This window comes from Plutella xylostella, chromosome 15, assembly GCF_932276165.1.
Source record: "Plutella xylostella chromosome 15, ilPluXylo3.1, whole genome shotgun sequence".
NCBI lineage: Eukaryota > Metazoa > Arthropoda > Insecta > Lepidoptera > Plutellidae > Plutella > Plutella xylostella.
Genome location: NC_063995.1, coordinates 7,147,783 through 7,161,099, shown reverse-complemented (window position 1 = coordinate 7,161,099; position 13,317 = coordinate 7,147,783). Strand labels below are relative to the sequence as shown.

At 37.6% G+C, this 13,317-nt stretch overlaps 2 long non-coding RNA genes across 3 annotated transcripts; one reads left to right on the top strand and one right to left on the bottom strand.

The window, feature by feature from the left end:
- Positions 1–5,361: 5,361 nt before the first annotated feature.
- On the top strand, positions 5,362–6,760 carry LOC125489630. 2 transcript variants are annotated; one of them, XR_007267107.1, is made up of 3 exons: positions 5,362–5,423; positions 5,726–6,453; positions 6,484–6,760. It is a non-coding gene; the product is annotated as an uncharacterized LOC125489630 (long non-coding RNA). The 2 variants fall into 2 exon arrangements; XR_007267108.1 differs by having other exon boundaries at positions 5,394–5,423; positions 5,602–6,453.
- Positions 6,761–8,118: 1,358 nt separating this feature from the next.
- Positions 8,119–9,393, bottom strand: LOC125489629. Its single transcript, XR_007267106.1, has 3 exons — positions 8,935–9,393; positions 8,659–8,823; positions 8,119–8,347 (listed from the first exon to the last, which is right to left on the bottom strand). It is a non-coding gene; the product is annotated as an uncharacterized LOC125489629 (long non-coding RNA).
- Positions 9,394–13,317: the final 3,924 nt, after the last annotated feature.

Sequence of the window (13,317 nt, the reverse complement as noted above, 5' to 3'; positions counted from 1 at the left end):
CTGACTAGGCTTAACGACTGCTGCCGAAGCCGCAGCAACCGGGACCCACGGCTTAACGTCCCGTCCGAAGCACGGAAGCGTCCAGAAAAGAACCATTTGAAGTCGGTAACTCATGCTGTACCTACCAATGGCTGACCGTGTCAGTTGTTGCTTAACCTCAGTGATCAGTTACGATTACTGAAGCCAATTCGACTACGGACGCTTCCCAACTATGACTTTTTTTGTCGATTAATACATATCTACATACCGGTACATCACTATTGCATTTTTTTCACATTGGTTGCTAGGAAACAGCTAATAACAATAAACCATGACCAAATTTTATCATTTAAGTTATAAAGTTCCTATTAGCACGTTAAAATGTTTATACTTTGCTTTAGTCGATTCAATCTTAGATTATGCTCTTGATTGTTATGGGCTAACGTTTAAAACCTACTTAGATAAACTAGAAACATTGCAGACTCGATTTTTAAAGCTACTAGTTAATACAAAAACCAAATTAGAATGTAGAGATAATTATAAAAAACTGTATAAAATATGTAAAATTCTGCCAGTCACTGTTAAATTTAAATATCTATCAGCCATTCACAATTATAAAACCTGTAATAATTACCTTCATCCCATTACCCATAAACACGGCACAAGGTCTATATCTGAGGGTAAATTTGAGGTACCTAAAGTTAATAATTATTATGGTGATAGAACTCTAAAAAAAAGAATACCGTACCTACTTAATAGTTTACCTCAGGATATACGACAAGAGCCTATGTTATCTAAATTTAAAACTAAATTAAAAAAAAATTTTTTGCTTAACTTACCTTGATACAAGTTCACCTCAGATTATAATTTTATTATTTGTTGTGATATTACCAATTATGTATAACAATACCTAAAACATAAAAAAGTATTTTGTTTAGTATAAGAGACTCCGATCCCACAGGCAAATTGTATACAAACAGTTTTGTGGGACTCATTTTAAAACTACAACTAATATGTAAGCTTAATAAATAAATAAATAAATCTGTGATCAAATCCGGAATCCGGATATTCTATGAATTGAAGCTGTCATTTTAGTATGTAAACAAATCATTTTCTATGAAACGAACGCTTTGCCAACTAGATTGCGTCTAGTGAAAATTGAGACTGCAACTAGTTTTTATAAATCGGTGGGCCTTTCTGGCCTACCACCCCGCCAGAGGGGAACGTCTGCCTATTTCGTCTCCAGACCATTCATACTCAATGCATGGAAGTAATAAGTAAAATGTTACGTAAAAAAAAAAAACAAGTAAATTTTTCCGTTTTTTGAAAAAAATGTCCAAAGAGAAAGTGTTATTCACCCTGGTTTACCCTACTTATAAGAAATGCAACCCTAAAAGTTTGAAAGTGATAGAGGAGTAACCGTGGCTCAGCTCTTATCTCAGCACGTGTTAGCGTATGAAAGATACTGTCGTATGCATCTCAAACTTTGGGTAGGTAAGTATAAAAAAAGGTAAACATGCAAAAGTGCATGTTTCCCAGTGTGTCGTAGGTCTCTAGTTCTACTGCTTACGCTAATTTAATATGATTTTACTAAGTCTTAACTTTGATACCGCTGTCGTGATAGATACTGAGATCATAAGTAGGAAATATGGCATAATAGTTGCATTGCACGGTATCGGTATATACTAAAATGTACTAAAACTATCATTGATTGGCAAATAGCTTATATTGTTGTTCAGGGATGGGCGAAAGAACCCTTGGCTACCTTACCTAACAGCACATCCAATGACAAACCTTAGTCTAGCTCTAGTCTCTAGTGTTTGTCCCCGACACGGGTAGACCTATCCCCAGTTTGAGAGCCACAGGCCCTGCTGTAAGCGGATCACGTCGCACGCACCTTATGTGAACGTGTTCGCGCAATCGCCCCACGAATAATTGTACACACCCTGTGTACTGTGGAGGACGCCGACTAAATTTTACTCGTTAAGTATACGTAGTTATACGGCAAACAATTTTCCGCACTACCTACTTAATTAGTAAAATAAAAAGAATTAAAAACAATTCGGGAAAAACTACGTCTGTAAAACGCACGAGGGGTTAAGTACATTTCTTATACTTAGGCCCTGTTTCACAATGTCTGGTTAGTGGCTACCTGTGAGATAAAATACATGCTGTCATTGTCAAAAAAATAATAACAGAGAGTGACAGAATGTATGTTATCTGACAGGTAGCCACAAACCAGACATTGTGAAACAGGCCTTAGGCTAAAGTGTAAAGTTTAGCGTGGCCCTCACTATACGTAGTGCAGTACTCAGTAAATAAATAAATAATAAATAAATATGTGGGGACATCTCACACACGGCCATCCGACCCAAAGCTAGGCAGAACCTGTGTTATGGGTGCCGGACAGCTGATATATCTGTCGCAGGCATCTGGTTTAATCTCCTGTTTGATTGAACCGCTAGCCCGTTCATTGGATGATGCTATTCAGTTGTATGACTAGGCCGAACGTTGATTGTACAAGTGTCACAAAACGTCCAACTAGTTAGCGGACTTAAAATCAGTCAGGTGGTGAATAAAACAAATATGGCGTCTAACAGCGAACAGCTGACACAAAAAGCACTTGCATTGTTATTTTTTGCAAATAAATTAGCTTTAAAGTGTGTCATTTATGTTAAAGTAGTGTGTCTGTAGTATGGATTTACCTATTATTACACCGCCGGCGGATAGATTCAAAGAAAAAATTTTGCTGAAACTGGATAATTATGAACAACAATATCAAGGTACGTTTATTGTTATTGTTTAGTTAATTTGTGAGATGAGAGCTTTGTTACATAATCTTTTTGTTGACTCTTGTCTGGTTATGTTCATCCTAACCAGACATTACAAAGTTGCTATACTATATCCCATTTAACGACTTCGCTGAATAACGTTCAGTCAAGACGTTGGACGTTACAGTCAACCACTTGACGAGTTGTTCTTTAGTCATTCAACTAAGTAGCGTCATCCAATGAACGGGCTAGCGGTTCAATCAAACAGGAGATTAAACCAGATGCCTGCGACATATCTACACAAATACATAGATAGATAGATACTAAATATAAATATCAACACCCAAGACCCGAGTACAAATATCTGTCTTTAAACAAATATCTGCCCCAGCCGGGAATCGAACCCGGGACCATCGGCTCAGTAGTCAGGTCACTAACCACTACGCCATTCGGTCGTCAAATAGTAAGTACCAATAATATGCTGATTCATGGATTAATTATTCCATTGCCTGAATTGATATGTTGTTTGAAGAGATCGTATCCATGAGGTGCTTCGCATAGTGGACCTCTGAAAGAATTTTAGGCGTGGAACGAAATGTTTTCTGCACTGAAGATAATTCAAAGAACGACTTTGTACTTACCTTCACAATACAACGAGATGCTTTCGCAAACAATTTTGTCAATGAAGACACTCTGCTGTATATTCATCATGTTTCCGTTTTAATTAATTCCGCCATCTTGACGTTTAACCCTAAGTAGCTGGTGGGAACGGTGTCGCGATATAAAACGTTTTATTATTCTGTTTGCTTACTAAAGCTTTCTTTGAGAGCGTGACTTCGCTTTAATCTCCGTCCTCTGTGTTATCGTGGACGTAAACTGTCTTTGGGCGCTGTTTGCATCCACTTGGTTTTCATTCCCTGAAAATATCACCTTTACGAGGGCTTCATAGTATGCGTACGTACAGTCGGCAAAAGAGATTTGTGTGTCAGCCCAGCGCAAACAGTTTGATTTCATAATCAGACTCATGCCTCATGGGTGGAAGATAGATTAATGAGGTACTTACCGACGCGACGTTAGGGAATAAAAAGGTTTACTTTTTCGTTGCTTTAAAACTAAGCTAAATCCTACACGCAAGCTCCGAACAATTAATGGACCCTTCAATCTGCGGTGTTCCGTGTTCTAAACTCCCATTTAGGGTTCCGTGGGCGACGAGCACGCCATCTGAACTCATTATACGTAAATAATAGACAATTTGAGCAAGACAATAGATCGCATCGGAGCTGGGCGGTGCACAACTTGTATAAGAAGGTCTCTGGAAGTCTCCTGATCCCTGCTGGATGGTTGGGTTAGGTTAGCGGGTGCGGGGCTCGGCGGGTCACGCTAGGCTGGCCGAGTGTGGTGCAATACACGCGTCGTGGGTGCCCATCAAAACAATCTTTGAAGTGAAATGTAAAAGTATGTAGTTATTAAATAAGATAAGGAGTCATTTGTATGCAGTGTCTGTTGCTTCTAGGTTTATGGTCCTCCTTTTGTTTTATGTTTTGTAATCGTAAGACAGCCAGGGGCGCGATTCACATCTCAACCGAAATATTTGTAAAGCGATACGAACGAGTTACGAGATGAAATCCGCAATGTTTAAAAACGCGATTCATAGCACACATACTTTGATCTCGTTTTCATATCGCTAGTTCGTATTTGGATGGCTTGAGTGAAATGAATGAAACTATATTTTTTTAATTGCCATGCAAAAATTATAAATACTACCACTAATTGTTTTAAATAATTTTGTTCCTACAATATATTTTGTTGGAATTAGTGACGATAGCAAGTATCAAAAAACGGCTTTTTAATTCAACGTTGAAGAAATTCATAACCTGTGGCACTTTTGACAGCCGCCATGTTTTCTTCATAAAAACATTGATTTTCTTTGCTCATTTTCGTGTCAACGTAGTTTTTTTGGAAAATAAGAAGAAAGGAAGTTTAACTTACTTAGAGAAATACGACTGAGACATGTAAGTATCAATGTATTAACCAATTTTTTTTGAAATATAAATGTTACCAGTCAAGAAGGTATTGTAATTTACGATGTATCCAATTTCTGTTTTGAATTATTTTAGAAACACAAGCAGCAGCCGATGTGCTTGAGTAGCAGAAGGAGCAACTGCGTTGTGAGAGGGCCACGGCTTCAGCCCTCACAATGATAGCTGATTAGCTGAAGTAATGAACATAATGTCCTCCTAGCCGAATTTCGACCACGGCGGCTAATCTCATTTGAGATCAGCCATCTACGCAGGAGTAGATTATAGTGCCCAAGTGTGTGCGCAGTACACAGGAGCACTCTCTGTTCCATTACTCTCATAACCCAATGGGACGGATTGACCGACACGACTGGAGAGAGCTAGGCGCAGGACCGACTGCTTTACATGCCCATCCGACAGCATGGATCGTTTCACTGTTTCGGACATCAGGTGATCAGCCTTCTGTGTCCTAACCAAACTTGGAACCACAATTTAGAAACACAAATTGATGATCCCACCCGGGAATCGAACCCGGGACCTCTGGGTCATGAAGCGAAGCTTCTACCACTAGACCACAGAGGCAGTTAAAGTAATGAACAGACAGGCTGCAGTCAATGAGAGGATTCTTGAGGAGGGGTTCCTCATATGGAAAAAGGTAGGTTATTCCTAAATGTTTGGCTAAATAATAGAATAGAATTTAACTTCATTGTTACCCCAATAATGTCTTAGGAAAACTGGTGTTGAATATTTATGTTACAGCGTAGTTTTGTTAGTATCTGTCTGTAATTTTTTAGTACAATATCATACTGAACTTTTCATTTTGTCTTTTCTAGGCTAATGAAAGGAACAATCAAGACCAGACTTAAAGTAAAATAATACGTATACATAATTTATATCGGAATAAGTACAAAATATTTTTGTAGGTATATGTTTTAACTATAAATTGAATATCCACAGATTTTAGCGGCGACGCAGTTGCGCGACCAGTGAAGCTCTGGCTCCGCGACCGGCGTGGAGCGCGCGGTCCGCGCGGCGCTGCTGCGGCTGCTGCGCGGGAGGATCCCGTCCCTGCGCATGCGCCTGGCCTTCAATGGCCTCACGCCTCTCTTCTTCCTCTTCTTCATGCGTCAATTCAAACAGAGGAGCACCTGTGATTACTGATTACCTAAGTTCCTATATACAATAATAGTTTAATAATTGTTACCAAAATATTGTATATATAAGTATTAATAATTATACAAAAGGCTAAAAGCATTTTGTACCAGCCAACCTATAGGAGAGAATATGAGAAAAATAATAAGACTTTAATCTTTGATTGCCAGATAATGCTAGCTTTGTAGCTTTATTAAGTGGTAAAGGGACCTAATTACCACCTTAGATATTTTTTTTGTATTTGTGATAATTCATAGAATTTATTAGTTCTATCAATAAATAAAATATACATGCATTACAATGTGTTTAATTCATTAACTTACAATTTGCACACTGAGGGAATGTGTATGCTTTCGGTTAAAATATTCTTCCTCATTCTGCGAGGGCCTCAGGCCAAAACCCACGCCAATCAAATAAATATCACTAATACAAGCTTACTATAAAGGAAAATTACGAATTCGGTAAAGATGGAAACGTATCTTGTAGGGACGGCTGTCCGGCTGAAAAATGGCTTGAAGATCTTGGAGAGATGCGTACATGGTCAATTTCACTGTTAGTAGTAGGTATTTTTTCTGAAAACGATCTAACAATTTCACCCTTTTCTTCGAAAGTTTAAAATCGCTAAAACGTCAAAATATGACAGATAAGCGATATCAAAAAGTTCAACAAAAATGACATGAATCGCGTCATTCTCCATTCCGTTCATTCATTTTGCGATCTCAAAACGATCTTACTATGTAGCTTGTTTTTAGTGCCATGTGAATCGCAATTTCATAGCTCGTTCGTAAAAATCTGAAAACGAGATGAAAACGAAGGTGTTTTTTTGTGACACGAATCACCCTCCAGGTAAGTAATGGTATAGATTTGAAGAGAATCAAGGTGAAAAATACCTTTTGAAGTGAAAATAATCGTGATCTGTTCAGTAAAGGTTAAGGAGAGGCTCTTGATGCTGAACAAGGCGCTCGATGGCTATTGAAGTTGTGAAAATGGCGGGCTTTGTTACTGAAGCTGAAAGGGATTCTGTTTCTTGCAATCAAAACAAAATTTAATTAAACAAAAGGAATCATTATTTTGCACAAATCCGGATAATTACTGAGAAGAGTTGTTCTAAATGGAATCAACTTATTACTGCCAACGGAAGTGAGTTCGTAGTGTAGCTACGCATTACTTGCTATAAGTACATCCATGTAGTGTCAACTTTTTGTTTTTACTCGAAATTAGTAGGCAAGAAAACGGACTAGGTACTTAAGAAGTCTTATTAATTTTAATAAAATCACCCGACGTTTGTCACATCGCGTCTGAATTAATTTAGCCTTTTCAATCCTCATTAAAGTGACGGAACCCAATGGGACCTCTTTTAGTCGCTCACAATAATTGTTACTGTTGCTAACCTTAGCTCAGGAGGGTGATTCGTGTCACAAAAAACCCCGTCGCTTTCATCTCGTTTTCAGATTTTTACGAACGAGGTGTCAAATTGCGATTCACATGGCACTAAAACCCAAGCTACATAGTAAGATCGTTTTGAGTTCGCAAAATGAATGAACGGAATGGAGAATGACGCGATTCATGTCATTTTTGTTGAACTTTTTGATATCGCTTATCTGTCATATTTTGACGTTTATGCGATTTTAAACTTTCGAAGAAAAGGGTGAAATTGTTAGATCGTTTTCAGAAAAAATACTGCAAAAAACTGTGAAATTGACCTTGTTATCTCTCCAAGATCTTCAAGCCATTTTTCAGCCGGACAGCCGTCCCTACGAGGTACGTTTCCATCTTTACCGAATTCGTAATTTTCCTTTATAGTAAGCTTGTATTAGTGATATTTATTTGATTGGTGTGGGTTTTGGCCTGAGGCCCTCGCAGAATGAGGAAGAATATTTTATCCGAAAGCATACACATTCCCTCAGTGTGCAAATTGTAAGTTAATGAATTAAACACATTGTAATGCATGTATATTTTATTTATTGATAGAACTAATAAATTCTATGAATTATCACAAATACTAAAAATATATAGGTAGTAATTAGGTCCCTTTACCACTTAATAAAGCTACAGATAATGGCAATCAAAGATTAAAGTCTTATTATTTTTCTCATATTCTCTCCTATAGGTTGGCTGGTACAAAATGCTTTTAGCCTTTTGTATAAGTAATTATTAATACTTATATATACAATATTTTGTTAACAATTATTAAACTATTATTGTATATAGGAACTTAGGTAATCAGTAATCACAGGTGCTCCTCTGTTTGAATTGACGCATGAAGAAGAGGAAGAAGAGAGGCGTGAGGTCATTGAAGGCCAGGCGCATGCGCAGGGACGGGATCCTCCCGCGCAGCAGCCGCAGCAGCGCCGCGCTGACCGCGCGCTCCACGCCGGTCGCGGAGCCAGAGCTTCACTGGTCGCGCAACTGCGTCGCCGCTAAAATCTGTGGATTTTCAATTTATAGTTAAAACATATACCTACAAAAATATTTTGTACTTATTCCGATATAAATTATGTATACGTATTATTTTACTTTAAGTCTGGTCTTGATTGTTCCTTTCATTAGCCTAGAAAAGACAAAATGAAAAGTTCAGTATGATATTGTTCTAAAAAATTACAGACAGATACTAAACAAAACTACGCTGTAACATAATTGAATATTTATTCAACACCAGTTTTCCTAAGACATTATTGGGGTAACAATGAAGTTAAATTCTATTCTATTATTTAGCCAAACATTTAGGAATAACCTACCATTTCCATATGAGGAACACCTCCTCAAGAAGCCTCTCATTGACTGCAGCCTGTCTGTTCATTACTTCAGCTAATCAGCTATCATTGTGAGGGCTGAAGCCGTGGCCCTCTCACAACGCAGTTGCTCCTTCTGCAACTCAAGCACATCGGCTGCTGCTTGTGTTTCTAAAACAATTCAAAACAGAAATTGGATACATCGTAAATTACGATACCTTCTTGACTACAACCGGTAACATTTATATTTCAAAAAAAATAGGTTAATACATTGATACTTACATGTCTCAGTCGTATTTCTCTAAGTAAGTTAAACTTCCTTTCTTCTTATTTTCCAAAAAAACTACGTTGACACGAAAATGAGCAAAGAAAATCAATGTTTTTATGGAGAAAACATGGCGGCTGTCAAAAGTGCCACAGGTTATGAATTTCTTCAACGTTGAATTAAAAAGCTGTTTCTTGATACTTGCTATCGACACTAATTCCAACAAAATATATTGTAGGAACAAAATTATTTAAAACAATTAGTGGTAGTATTTATAATTTTTGCATGGCAATTAAAAAAAATATAGTTTCATTCATTTCACTCAAGCCATCCAAATACGAACTAGCGATATGAAAACGAGATCAAAGTATGTGTGCTATGAATCGCGTTTTTAAACATTGCGGATTTCATCTCGTAACTCGTTCGTATCGCTTTACAAATATTTCGGTTGAGATGTGAATCGCGCCCCAGGAACCTTGTTGAATTAATGTTATTGTGACGTAAAAATAACGTCACTTGAAAGTTTCAGTAGGTAAGTAACTATGTTTCGTAAATTATGTCAACATAATTATAACTACTTACTTATTTTAATACGCAGAGTGTCCCACGGCGATGCCAGAAGAAGGGGAATTACGGTCGCTCCCATTATCCCCATCCCCATTCCCCATGGAGATAGTGGGAATGCTGTTTTTATGAATTTTAGTCCCACTATCCCCATTTATATCTGGCTATAAGTAAACCACACACATTTATGAAGAAAATAACTGTCCGTAAATAATCGTCACTGTCAATATAAAATTATTCAAAACATTCAAAGTTAGGTAAGTAATAAAGCTATGGCATTTTACCGAAATGAGACTTATATTTTATTTTAAAATAATCCCTAGAACCCAGAACTGTGAACCCGCAATCCACTCGTCCCACTTCTGAGCTGTTAGTAGCAACTTCAGGGTAATTAGGGGCCTGAAATAGCAGCTAAACTGTAAAGAAAGAGCTAGTAATTATAGCTTAACTGCGCCCTAAGTGTTACTTAAGTTCATAAACTTTCTCTAGTATAATCAACTCTTTGGTTTGGGGTTACTATTAAATAATTGTTTGCAGTAACATAATGAAGGAGCTATGGACTCTCCCGCACCTTACGAAAGAATGTGGTTCAACCATATTTATTGTTTTTTTAATAACATGCTGCTTTTGTCGAATAATATTTAAAAAGGATATGTATTCTATCTCATACATTCCTGCTGAAAATTCTTTGCTTAGTATGTAATATGATAACGGCAACGCTCTAAAGTAGTGCAATATTACAGGGTACAAGCAGTTAGAAAGAACTACATAAGACTTCAATGGCTCGACATTTCGCTCACGAGACAAAGACGCCTGAATAAAATATTGTACGGAAAGCCCGCATACCACGCGAAACATTATAAGTAAAAAGATATGAGATGAGCTCAGCCATGCAAGTTCTTTTCAAAAATATTCCCTTACCATCTATTGAAAGTTCACTCAATGGAAAAAAGAATGTAGGTACTTCCAATGTTGTTTTCTCTCGTTATGTCATCATAATCGTGTTTTTATAAAATAACAGAAAACATCTAAATACCTATATAATAGGTACTTACTGGTTTTTCAGCCATAACTGCAATTGCGTACATTTAAAAGCTTTACTTACTACTACTAAAATCTTACTACTAAAACTATACTTGCGTAGGTAAAACATCTGCAATATCTGCATATACCTACTCGAATATTAAAATAATGAATTAACAACAAGAACGCACAAAGCGAAGAACAAATTCAATTTAAAACAGGACTAATAAGTGGGAGCTTCGGGAGTTATCTAATCAAAAAGTTTATGTCTCGACAACGTCAGCCTTATTGTGACAGGCATTCAGGCAATACTTTTCAGCGTACCGGATCCGTACCCATCCATCCAACCTTTTGAAGCTGCTCGCTGCAGAATGGTTGACTGGTAGAAAATGCTTTTAGCATTAAGTCCACCTCATTGTACATAATTACTTCTGTATATTGTGCAATAAAATAATAAATAGTAGCTGCATCAGGAAGTCGATAGAGCATATACTTACATAAAGTACGAAATAATAATGTAAGTATTGTATCTAGGTACATATAAGTTCTCTCGTAAAAACTGTCCGACCATGAAATACCGTTTTGTTGACAGCCAATAATGCAAACAGTCGATGGACAATGAATGGTTGACTGGTAGAAAATGCTTTTAGCATTAAGTCCACCTCATTGTACATAATTACTTCTGTATATTGTGCAATAAAATAATAAATAGTAGCTGCATCAGGAAGTCGATAGAGCATATACTTACATAAAGTACGAAATAATAATGTAAGTATTGTATCTAGGTACATATAAGTTCTCTCGTAAAAACTGTCCGACCATGAAATACCGTTTTGTTGACAGCCAATAATGCAAACAGTCGATGGACAATGAATAAATACATCGCCGACGAGCCGATCCCGAACAAATTGGATACATTACGTATAACGATTGGAAGAATGACATATTCTACTTATGCCAGCATTTTAAGAAGAAGTATTACAGATTGGATTAGTATCAACACTATGATAAGTATAAATTATAAAGATATAAAAAGTGTGCACTATGTGTAAGGCAAATAAAAATAAATAAATTGGGCTAACTCATTGGCTCATTGACCACTGAAGACCAATTTTAGATACTTTTCATCATCCTCGTTGGTAACAGATATCTGTATAAATTATATACCTACTAACTGTGTTGTATCTACACTCTATCTATAGACTCAAGTCGGTGTATTGCTTCGTAACAGAAATGGGCGGGGGCGAAGAGGAATAGACGTTGTTTAGAGCAGTGTTTTTCAACCTTTTTCATGATGCGACCCCCCTGGTATAAAAAAATATTTCGCGACCCCCTTGACCCTTTCGGTTTTTTATCATGTATGTATGTGTATGTTACAGTATTTATTCCTTACGACGTATTTATGGTCTCCATGATTAGGACTCGAAGTACATACTTGTCGGATTTAAAAATCTTATTTTACATATACATACGTCGGATAGGATAAAATCTCCTCCTCGTCTTCTTCCTCCTCCTCCTCATGTTTGGCCATATGGTACATTCGTACGACTAATGCCATTGGGACCAGGAATTTTTATTGAAATTAGCTTTTTCTTTCGGACTTTTATGAGCATTTAAATATCTTGAATATATTTTTTAAGGGTGAAATTAAAATGGAAAGACAAAGCAACTGGCTTTACAAAAAAATTAAATAGGTACCTACTTGTGGTCGTCGCCTTCCACGCTATGTTTGCCTATTCGTGGTCTCTACTCGAGAACTCGTTTACCCCAACGGTTAGCGGTTTTTCGGCAGATATGACAAGCACACTACCACTTCAGCTTGCATATTTTGACAGCTATGTCGGTAATCTTAATCCTCTGACTGACGGAAAACCTCATTTCTGATACGATTTATGAAAGAGAAACCCCAAGCATAGCTCTCACCATAGCACGCTGAGCGACTCTAAATCGGTGGACTAGTCCTACTGTCAGTGTCCACGTCTCTGCACCATACGTCATCACTGTCAGGACGCACTGGTTGAAATCTTTGGTCTTCAGGCTCTGAGAGATTGGCCATTATGGCCAAGGAGAATATGTGACGAAGTTTCCCGAATGCAGCCCAACCTAGTTGGATGCGCCTTGCAGCCTACTTGTCGATGTCGAAGTTGCTTCTGCCTAGCCGAATACTCTGGCCGAGGTAGACATATTCTTGCACAACTTCGATTGTTGCCTCACCAACGATGACCGACTCCGGTTTGATGTGAGCATTGTACATGAAGCGGAGGTGTGACATGTACTCGCCATTTACAAATAAATATGCCATGTCCTTTCCAGTCTCAAAGACATTTTCCAATGCATTGGTGAACAGTTTCAGAGATATCACATCCCCCTGTCGCACTCCTCTTTGCAGTTGGGTAGGTCTTGTCTTGTGGCCCTGTACTTGGACAGTCATAGTAGCGGCATTGTACAGACTCAACACCTCGATATTGCGCCAGTCAATTTGAAATCTCTGAAACGCTTCCAAAATTGCCCATGTCTCGATGGAGTTGAAGGAGTTTTCATAGTCCACAAAGGCTAGATACAGAGGCTGATTATAATCTTCGGTCTTCTGTATAATCTGCCTTACTGTGTGGATGTGGTCTAATGTATAATTTAATTAATAAAAAACAAGCTCAACCTTCGCTTTTTTATTATTTAAGAAAAATATAAGTAAAAGTATTTTAAAAGTAAGAGTCTCTTAATAAATTAATCATTATTGCCTTTACTGTTTTTTTTTACTAAAGTACCAAGTGTTTTCACTTTTTGGCGACCCCCCTACAGAAGCTTCGCGACCC